At 34.5% G+C, this 11,190-nt stretch overlaps 2 long non-coding RNA genes across 2 annotated transcripts; one reads left to right on the top strand and one right to left on the bottom strand.

Moving 5' to 3' along the window:
• Positions 1-206: 206 nt before the first annotated feature.
• Positions 207-3,769, bottom strand: LOC142550499 (uncharacterized). Its single transcript, XR_012821398.1, has 3 exons — positions 3,648-3,769; positions 2,716-2,946; positions 207-410 (listed from the first exon to the last, which is right to left on the bottom strand). It is a non-coding gene; the product is annotated as an uncharacterized LOC142550499 (long non-coding RNA).
• A 1,450-nt stretch (positions 3,770-5,219) lies between these two features.
• LOC142550498 (uncharacterized) lies at positions 5,220-7,142 on the top strand. Its single transcript, XR_012821397.1, has 3 exons — positions 5,220-5,391; positions 5,601-5,704; positions 6,123-7,142. It is a non-coding gene; the product is annotated as an uncharacterized LOC142550498 (long non-coding RNA).
• Positions 7,143-11,190: the final 4,048 nt, after the last annotated feature.

Genomic DNA, 11,190 nt, shown 5'->3' with positions numbered 1-11,190 from the left:
CAAATATCTGTTCAAAATTGATATGTACCATTTGAAACACCCCTTAAACCAAACATTAAAAAATGAACAAATGAAACACCAAACCTTCCACAAACAAATAACAATAAATGGAAATACATACTGAAGTGCTTAACACCTAACACAAACAAACAAAAAATTCTCCAACTTAAAAGATTAACATAAACAACAACCTAAAGCCCAAGTTTTTTTCCAGAGAACATATAAGAATACAAGACATCAACAAGCACTAAAACAACATGACAGTAAGGCAAACCAAACCAACTCTTTCCCAACATTTTCAAAAACAAAACAATCACATAATGCGTAAACCACCAATGCTTCCACTCGAACGCGTACGACTTCTCACTAGTATCAACATACTTGATTCCCCTTCCAGCACTCTCTTTTTCCTGTTAAAGTTTCGAAAAATATTTCATGTGTCAATCATAAACAAAGATACTGAATATTGATATATACTAACAGTAAGATAGTTAGTAATAATAAAAACATTGAAACACCATTTTCATGAAACAATAACAGCTAGTTTATAGCTTCTTTGCAGCTACGTCTGTTATGTCCTCCCTTATGACAACGACTACACTTTGACACACGTGATTCGATTTGCGATGGTATCCTCTTGGTTTTCCTACGACCAGGCTGACTCCTCACATCAGGAGCATTGATTACATTTCCATCATCAAGATAAGACTCATTAATGTCAAACGTTGGGATGGGATTAATAATTCCTCTGTACGTTTGGCGGTACATTTCAATTTTGAAATACTTGTCGCAAAAATCATAAAACGACATCGACTTCGACTCAATAGCGGCGCAAGCATGCTTGCAAGGAAGCTTGTTGATTTGCCAATATCTACATGAACAGGTCATGGCTATCAAGTCAATAGCAAATGATTTTTCAACATCGACTACTTCAAACCTCCAATTACAAGACCAGTGCACTCTCAACTTCCGGGATTCCACATATACACTACTAATAGCTTTCTCCTTTTTTGGACTTAATTCTTTAACAATAATAGCTGTTGATTCACGTCGTTGGTGTATCATGTTCATGATCTGCACTCGTATATGGTCCACAATACCCACGATAGGGAGATAACGAGCTTCTTTAACCCAATTATTCCAACATTCGGCGATGTTATTATTTATAACACCCCATCTATTGCTAAGAAACAATGCATTTGCCCAACTCTGTGATTCAGAATTTACAATAAAATCCCTAGCAAGTGGCATGGACTCCAGGATATTTTTTATATGTTGTTCATGCTCCTGCAAAGATGGAGCATAAGCAGCTTTTTTGAATACCGAAGACCAATGCTTTTTGTTATGTTTTGGATAGCTTCGCAACACCTAAAATGGTTACAAAAAAATCATATTAAATACATCTATTTATATACATAAACAAAAATATCGGTCTAGAAAAAAAATAAGTAATTGATTATGTACCACTTTCACAAAATTATCAACTAAATGTCTCAAGTAGTACGCATGGTGACTGCCCGTAAATATTAGATTAACTACCTTGATAATCCCAGGATGTTTGTCAGAGAAAAACGTGTACTCATTGAATGGAATGCTTTGATACGAAAGCAAAACACTTCTCAGATATAAAAAAAACCATTCCCAATTAATATCATTCTCTGCGTCCACTACAGAATAAACAATTGTGAAAAGATCATCATTGGCATCCTTCGACACAACAAGTAGGATACAACCTTTAAACTTATTCTTTATATGAGTCCCGTCCAAAAAAATCAACGGTCTACAACCAGTAACAAAACCAACTACACATGCGTGCAAACAAATGAACAGTCGTTTAAATTTGTTAGTTTTGATATCAATCTCACACTCAGCAACACTTCCAGGATTCGTTTCTTTAACAGCTCGACAATACCATCTTAGTCTATCATAGCATCCCTTATCTGTGCCATGAATATCATGCATCGCTAACTCCTTGCCCTTCCACACATTGCGATAGTTTAACTCTACACCATAATCTCTTTGTAAGTCTTTCTGAATTGTACAAGGACGATAAGAGGGCTCTCCTATAAGTTTTCCTTTCACCATATTAGCTATCCATGTTGCATCTGCTCTAGGATGTCCTCTACTACGTAGATTATTCTCACCACATGTATGCTCTAAATTGCATTTTCGGACCGCAAATATATTGTCTGTTTTGTATTTAGAAGCATAAATTCTCCATCCACAACTAGTCTCAGTACAAGAAACAGTGACTTTTTTGCTATCATTCCTTCTGTACGAAAATGAACGTCTTATAGCAACAGCATAATTTTTAACAAATCTTCTAAAGTCAGCAGCATCTTTGAATGTTTGACCTACACCACGAATGCAATTAATCCAAGCATCTAGTGTATTGCTCAAAGAGGCTTCATCAGCTTCGTTACCAATATTTCTCTGTCTGTCTTCCTCATCAACCCTTACCAATATGATATAAACTTGTAAGGTGCAAGATACAAAAATAACTTAACATAAAAAAATGCAAAGTATGGAATGTAAATAATATTAATACTGTTAAATAATTCATATCATGACAACAAAACATTTTTATATTATCATAACATAGAACAAATTATATAACCACAATAATCTCAACTAGTGCATAATTTCATGCTTGATAAATTAAAATATAAAAAAATTATCAAAACTAAACAGGGACATAAATATAATATATTTTACCTCCGAATATTTTGGTTGCGGACATGTTCGTTTTTACTCTCTGCCCTCAATTCAATCATGCTGAGCTTCATACACATATGAAGATGAATCATATTTAGGACATCATCATCGTCGTTCAAAGTCACGTGCATCTTGTGTTGGGGGGTTACGTATTGCAGAATCATAGCTTCAGGAGTAATCTCAGAACATTTTTTTCCAAGCCTCTAAAAAATGTCCATCAAACTACAACTGCTGAAAATTGAAATCACAAACAACTGTTTCTTGCATTTACAGCTACCCAAAAACGACAGGTTGCAAGACTCACTTTCATATTCCATTTTGCACTAATACAAAAAACATACAAAAGTAATTGATATGCACATTTCAAGACTTTAAAGAATTTTCAGAAAAGTTTAAATTAATAACTTTCTCATTCAAGAACTAAAACATAAAAATTGAGGATAAAATTGCATTAATCGAGAAATCTAAAAAAAATTTCTGCATTCATCTTTACACTGCTTTATATTCAAATAAGGCAGCCGTATGATTAAGGCCACAAGATACTTGTATTGCTTTTACGTTATTCTAAAAACCAATCATAATACAAAACCCTAAATTTTCGAAATTCAATCGGTGGAATTTAAATAAATGAGGTTTCACACAGACCCACCATACGGCTGGTGAATTCAAATAAATGAGGTTTCGAAATAAACGAGGTTTCGAAATTCAAATAAATGAGGTTTCGAAATTCAATCGGTGGAATTCAAATTAATGAGGTTTCAAATAAATGAGGTTTAAAACAATAAACAACACACAATAACAATCAAAAAACATAAGAGAATCATTAAATTGAAACAAATAAACACAAACTCACTAAAAGATGGAATTTCACGAACTCCCTAAAACCTGGAATTTCACGAAAAAAATGATAAAGTTTGAGGAAAGAAACTCACCTTCACTTTATTTTCCCTTCGATGAATTTTTTATGCACGACATCTTCAAGATTTTGAGATTCAAGTAAATGAGGTTTCACACAGACCCACCATGAGATTTCTTCTCACGAAGCCGATGGGGGAGATTGGGGTAATAGTATTAAAATCCCAAATACAGATGGATTCAACAAAATAAATAAGGGTAAAAATGAGTTTTAATTAAAAATGAGGTCAATTAGGTAATTTGATATTTACAAGGGAGTTAAAACATATGAAATGGTTTTGTCGGGGAGTGAGAATATATTTGTTTTACACTAAGGACTCAACACAAACTTTGAAATAGTATTAGGAATTTTAATACAATTGTCCCTAATAATAAACATAATAACAATAATAATATCCAAGGGAAAAAATAAATAAATAAATTCATACGTTAAAAAAAATTAAAAACAATAAAAAATAAAATACTTAATTAGATATATTAATTTATATAACATTTAAATTATTTAAGTGATAAATAAATAAATATATCTGAAAAAGCACGATACTTGACTAGACCAAGTGTCAAAAATGAGAAAAATAACTAAGACAAAGGTTTATTTTTAGTGACTCCTCTTATCCTATAAATAGGCTCCATTCTGAAGTATTTCATAAAAAATTTCATAAAAATTCATGGATTTAGAGATATGAAGTGTTAAGAGAGTTATAGCAAAAATAAGAAGAAAATTCATGGAAAATATCAAACATTTTCCAAAAATTCCACAAAAATTACCTAACATTCCATTCCACCCAGAAACCAGTTGATACAATAGATGTAATAATATCACAAGTTAAATCATTCCAAAAAATCAAAACAGGTCAGAGCAATTCTAGGAAATTTCTAGAAAATTCGCTTTCGTGTAGCCGATTCTAGCTCTATTTACTCATTCTTCTTGAACGATTTTCACTTCAGTTTTCACATGAAGGTTGTTCAAAATATTTTCTAGTTTAAGTATATGTCGGTCGATAATCCTAGACATCATCAGAAGTACTGGGTATTGGTTGTCCAAAACGAACTTGACATTCATTCTTGTTTTCCCAAATTTGTTATTGTTCTCTTCCGAATTTTGAAATGTATTCAACATAAAAGTTGTAGAAAACTACAAGAAGCATCTCCTGTAAATATTCCGTATGCACGTGGAGATCGGACCTTAGCCATGCTCCGGCACACACCTACGAGATTGATGAATTTGTCACTTCCGAACTATTCTGCACTATTTTTAGGAATTTAGACATGTAATTTAGTTGTTATGAATTTTTAAGTGTTAGCCAAAACTTCTTGTAGATACAAGTTTTGAAAAAAAAAAATGAGTTTTAAAATATTCCAACACCTACTATCGGTCCTAACAGTGTAAAATCCCTCAAATGATATTTATAGAAACTATCTTGGCTTGTGATCGACAAATAAGGTGAATAGTAAGCGTAATGTCCCAAATAATAATATGAGATTAATGGTAATTATTGGACCAAGTCAAAGTTGTAAGAAAAATGTGTAGTACAAGAAAATGGGGACTTTGACCATGAAAGTATACACTTTGACTACACAATTAAAAAATAGATAAACCCACCTCCACCACACCATTCCTTCTCCTTATCCTTTACGCAATCCTCTTCCTTTTATCGCCTTCCATTTTTTAAATTTCTTCCTCATTTTATGGGTTATTTGCTAGTAAAATGTGAAATAAAGGTAGATTTGTGATACTCTCACCACAGACTTCAAGATGAAGTAAGTATTTTCCACTTTTATTCAAGTTTGAAAATGGGTCGAAATTTAGAATTGATATTTGAGTTTATATTTGAGATATTAAGATGTATTTGTGTTGGTTTCAATTTAAAAAAGATATGAGCATGGTTCCTTATTTCAGTGCAAAAAACAACTTTTGTACCTTTTTTTTTCGCGTATATGGGACTGTTGTAGTTGGATTTTGGTGTTAGAGATTTCACTAAATTTGTAGAGCATCAAGTTAGCTTCGATTGGGTTCTAGAATCACTCAATTCCAGGAAGCAATGAAAGATATATGTGATTTTTACTAAAATTGGTCTGGAATTTCGAGTTACTGCAGATTTGCATCCATACCTTATGTTTATTCGAATCTGGGATTAATTGTTTGAGATCTGGATTTTATGTTCAACTAAAAGTTATAGAACATTTTCTTGTCTTCAAAATGGTACCAGATTGGCTTGATTCCATTTGGTATTGAGGAAGTTATGCTTAAAATACTAAAATATGTCAAATATAATTTTCGAGAAATATGTTGTATGTTTCAGGTTATGAAAGGCTGGGTAAATAACTTTATTTGACAAAACTTTGTGAAGAAAAATTGTTGGACTTTGAATTTTCTTGTATATCCGATTTGCGGATCTTGATTTGAAGTAATATTGAATTAATTATGAATTTTGTACAAAAATTGCTCTGTTTGGATAAATGATCCGAGTCCTTGACTTATGTATTTTCAGATTCGGTTGAAATATTGACTTGGGTTGGCTCAAGATTATTTACTTTAAGTTGTTTGGTAGCGAATCGAGGTTTATCTATCGGTATTTCATATATTTAGTTGGTTTTGGGTTGAATTCTTGGATGGAACGAGAATTTAGTTGATATTGTATTTTGTTGATATTATAGTAGATTTTGGGGGTTCAAAACTTCTCAACCACAACTTCGATCTCTTTTGGTAATATTTAACAGGTATGTTACGGTTGATAACATACGAGGTAAAAATATGATTTTTATTTTAAATTGTAAATTCTATGGCTCGATGAATTACTTGTGATTTGTTAATTATGGTTGTCTTGAGATGAACTTATTATGATATTGAGTTGATGATATTGCATTGCATCTTGAGCCACTTTTCGTTTCAGATTTGATATGGTGGAGGTCACCTTGATTTGTTGGACATATAGGGCTATAGTTGTGTTGGCGTAGTGTATGCGGAGGTCGCTACTATGGCCTGAATACTCTCTATATGTGCACCATAGTCCTGGGATTGTAGAACACAGCACCCCGCCCCGAGTGGATGAATCGGTGGATGTTACTCGGGATTCTCTTCCCTTGGGTACCCTATGACCAGATGATTCACTTGATCTTGAGATTTATTGATAGCCACAGCTTCTGATCAAGCATTGTATTATATTGCATGTTCATTTATTTCATATGAAGTAGTTGTCATTTTAATTATCATATGTTATTGATTGTATCATACTTGGTTTATACTCACCGGCATGTCGGCTACCTCTTGTTTTCATGTGCTTGACTGTAGGAGAGGCGAGGCCTGGGATGCCAGAGTCCAGCTTCAGGAAAGGATATACGAGTTAGAGTGGGATTCTCGGGTCTTAGGAGCTCTTTGATGATACTTGGATTATTTTGGCTCACTAGTTTATTTTGGCATGTTAAAACTTATATTTCAAACATTTGGGACTTGTAAATTATTTTGCTGATGTTTATGTCGGTCTATGATCCACATGTTATGTGTTTTACTTGATTGTTTGTTTTGTTAGAACCATCTTTGTTTTTTTGTCTTTTGTTTGGGACATATTTTTGATAGGATCGGTTAAAGGAAAAGGAGTGTTTAGAAGGAGGGTTGAATAAATACTCACGGTTTTTAACTCTTTTTCGAAGGTTTGAATCAGAGTGAGACACTGATCCTCAGAATCTTGTCAGTCAATTACATCCAGTTAACAGTAAAGTGCGGAACATAACTAACTGAAAGATAGAATATAGTAATTGAAAAGCTTGTAAAAGATGCACAAGAATTGTTTCTGGATGTTCAGAGATTTCAATTACTCCTACGTCACCCCTTCTATCACGAAGATAGGATTTCCACTAAAAGACTTTGATCAATACAAGATTTGTACAGACCCACTTCAGTTTGGACTTAACAATGCCAAGACTGAAACTCTTAGTTTACAACTCACTTTTCTCGAATGAAAAAACTTAGCACAACTGATCTCTAGGATCAAGTTTCATAATAATAACAATGTGCTAAACTACTCGAAAGATAGCCTTACAGCTATGAATATATATGATAAGCGTGAGCTTGAATTTCAGCAGAGTAACAGTATGAAATATTGCTAGTTCACTCTTCGCAACTGATTGTAAAGTTGTGGTTATCTCTTCAGCTGCTTCTCTCTCCTATTTATAGGCTTCCCCTCCAATGGTAATATTAAATAACATTTGAATCTTTATATCCGTTGATTGCCACGTCAATATACTTCTGACAATCGTACACTGCAAATTCTGAAATGCGACGTTCCACTACTAGTTGCAGTCTGCTTTGTACTGTTGTCGGTTGAATGTCCTTTTCAACTGATGACGTGTTCAGTTGAATGATCACCTGATAAGTAGATGGGTAACCTCACAACTGAGTATCTCAACTGATCAGTTTCCAACTGATCAGCCAGTTGACAAAGTAGATTCAGTTCGGCTGGTCTCAGTATTAAACTACAATTAGACAACTGTCATTTCGTGTGTTCGTGATCAGTTAGTTCAACAGATTTAATCTCTAATTTTGTCAAACCACCAAAATTAAGTTTTCAACAATTTTCCCCTTTTTGGTGTTTGACAAAACTTGTAAAGTATGAACTGATCAACTGAACTTGAAATAATCTTCAATTTCATTGTAGATAAAATAACTTTTCCAAAGTACAGATTCGTACAAAGAATAAAGAATACAGAATCTTCAAGTCTTCAACCATTCAAGTGAAGTCAGTTGATCTTCATACATTCTTTTTCTTTCCTTTGTCTTCTTCTGTCTCTTTAATAATTTCTCCCTTTTTGTCAAGCACATCCACTTTTCTTGTTAGTATGCGGATGTCTGCTGCAATATCTGATACTGCATTCATCATAATGTTCTGCAGCAGGTCAATTCTTTTAATGACCTTTTCTTCAAGAAAGTCAAATCGCCTGCTGACTAGTGCTTGAGTCTGGAAGTGCGATTCAGTTGACAATCTATCTTTCTTGATTTCTTCAGTTTGGATATAAAGAGCAGATACAATCTTGCTAAGCTGATTCAGTCTGTCTGTTGTAAATTCATAATTTGAATTGAGCTTCAAGGTATGTGCAAGCTGAGTAGATTGTATTGCAGAGATAGCATTCATCATACTGAGTAGGTTCGACTGAACGGTTTGAAGTTCTTCAAACAGGACAAACTTTGTCTGAAATTCTAGGAGACATGGCTCCAGAAGTTTCTGGAATCTGTTCCCTTTGTTCTTGATTAAATACAACTATCGTACCGTCAGTTGGTTCTGTTATAAGCACAACTATCTCTGAAATATCTTCAGTTAAATGGTCCTGGGGAGGAGACGAAACGGATGGAAGAGCAAAAGTAGGAGAAGGTTCTTCAGTTTGTTCGACAACTGCTTCTTCAGTTGGAGCAACAACAGATTCTTCAGCTGGTTCAACAACTGGTTCTTCAGCTGGTTGAGAGACTATCTGTACAGTTTGGTCCAAAACTGCCTGTTCAGTCACAACTTCTGATGGAACTGGCTGTTCAGGTTGATCAAAATTGGGTTCCTCGGCTGGATCTTTTGTTCTAAGCACATCTTCAACTAATCTAGAATTGTCCAGTTGAATATCTGAGGTGACTGATTTGATGACCTCATCTAGATTTGCCAGAGACAATTCAGCTTCAGTATATGGCGGTGGATCAGCAGTTGAAGATTGAGGAACTGAAGATGTAGATGGTGGAGCGACTGATGGGGAAGGTTCAGTTGGCTTTTACTTTTCAGCATACAAACTGGTGTTAAATGAATATCACGCAACTGAAAATACTTCAACTGAAGTGATAATAACTGGCAAATAACTGACTGAGCAATTAATAAATGATAACATACTCAGTTAAGAAAAGAAAAAGGTAATAGCCATGATATAATCAAGTTAAATCAGTTAAACCAAGTATATTGCGAAAGCAAGAAAACTTAGTCTCGGGTATTGGTTTGGTGAAGATGTCAGCTGCTTGTTGTTCAGTTGAAACATACTCCAGTCTGATGGCTTTCTTCAAGGCATGATCTCTGATGAAGTGATACCTGACATCTATGTGCTTGGTCCTTGAGTGAAGAATTGGGTTGTAAGTGATAGCAATCGTGCTAGTATTGTCAAAAAATATGGGTGATTCTTTGGCAATAACTCCGTAATCTTTCAGTTGTTGCTGGATCCAGAGCAGTTGGGCACAGCAGCTTCCAGCAGAAAGGTATTCTGCTTCAGTTGTGGAAGTGGCTATTGATGTTTGCTTCTTGCTGAACCAAGAGATCTGTCTGTCTTCTAGAAACTGATATGATCCACTGGTGCTTTTACGATCTAGCTTACATCCTGCATAATATGCATCTGAATATCCAACTAAATTGAAAGAAGAGTTTTTAGAGTACCATAACCCAACATTTGGCGTGCCTTTAAGATATTTTAAAATACGTTTGGCAGCTTAAAAATGTGATTGCTTAAGGTTTGATTGAAATCGAGCACATATACAGACAGCAAATACAATATCAGGACGACTGGCAGTTAGGTACAATAATGAACTTATTAAACCTCTGTAGAGTGTCGTTTCAACTGATATTCCCCCTTGATCAGTGTCCAGTTTTACTGATGAACTCATGGGAGTACTTGCAGCTGAACATGATTCCATGCCAAATTTCTTGAGCAACTCCCTCGTGTATTTAGTTTGACTGATAAAAATGCCAGTCTCCAGTTGCTTCACTTGCAGTCCAAGGAAAAATGTCAGTTCACCCATCATGCTCATCTCAAATTTGTCCTGAATCAACTTAGCAAATTTCTCACATAATTTGGGGTTAGTTGACCCAAATATGATATCATCAACATAAATTTGCACAAGTAAAATTTGATCATTCTTAGAAAATTTGAACAATGTCTTGTCAACTGATCCAACGGTAAAATCATGATCAGTTAAGAATTTTGAAAGTGTCTCATACCAAGCTCTTGGGGCTTGTTTAAGACCATATAAAGCTTTGTTCAAATGATATACATGATCAGGAAAAGAGTGATTGATAAAACCTGGAGGTTGTTCAATATAGACTTCTTCTTGCAATTGACCATTCAGGAATGCACTCTTTACGTCCATCTGATAGACTTTAAAATTCTTGAATGATGCATAGGCAAGGAATATTCTGATTTCCTCCAGTCTTGCAACTGGTGCATATGTTTCATCGTAATCAATTCCTTCTTCTTGCCTGTATCTTTGTGCTACTAGCCTTGATTTGTTGCACACAACTGAACCATCTTCGTTCGGTTTGTTCCTGTACACCCATTTTGTACCTATAATAGTTTTTGAAATTGGCCTTGGAACTAGGTTCCAGACATTGTTATGGGTAAACTGATTTAGCTCCTCTTGCATAGCATTTATCCAGTTAGGATCAGCAAGGGCCTCGTCAGTTTTCTTTGGTTCCAATTTTGAGAAAAAAACAGAATGAATAAACAAGTTAAGCATTTGATTTCTTGTTCTTACCGGGTCAGATGGATCACCTATCACCAATTCTGGTAGATGTGATTTCCTTCCATCTAATTTCAGTGTTTGCT

This window comes from Primulina tabacum, chromosome 7 (genome assembly GCF_025594145.1).
Source record: "Primulina tabacum isolate GXHZ01 chromosome 7, ASM2559414v2, whole genome shotgun sequence".
In the NCBI taxonomy this organism is placed as follows: domain Eukaryota; kingdom Viridiplantae; phylum Streptophyta; class Magnoliopsida; order Lamiales; family Gesneriaceae; genus Primulina; species Primulina tabacum.
Note: the sequence above shows the minus strand (reverse complement) of the source record. Positions and strands in the feature narration are given on the sequence as shown.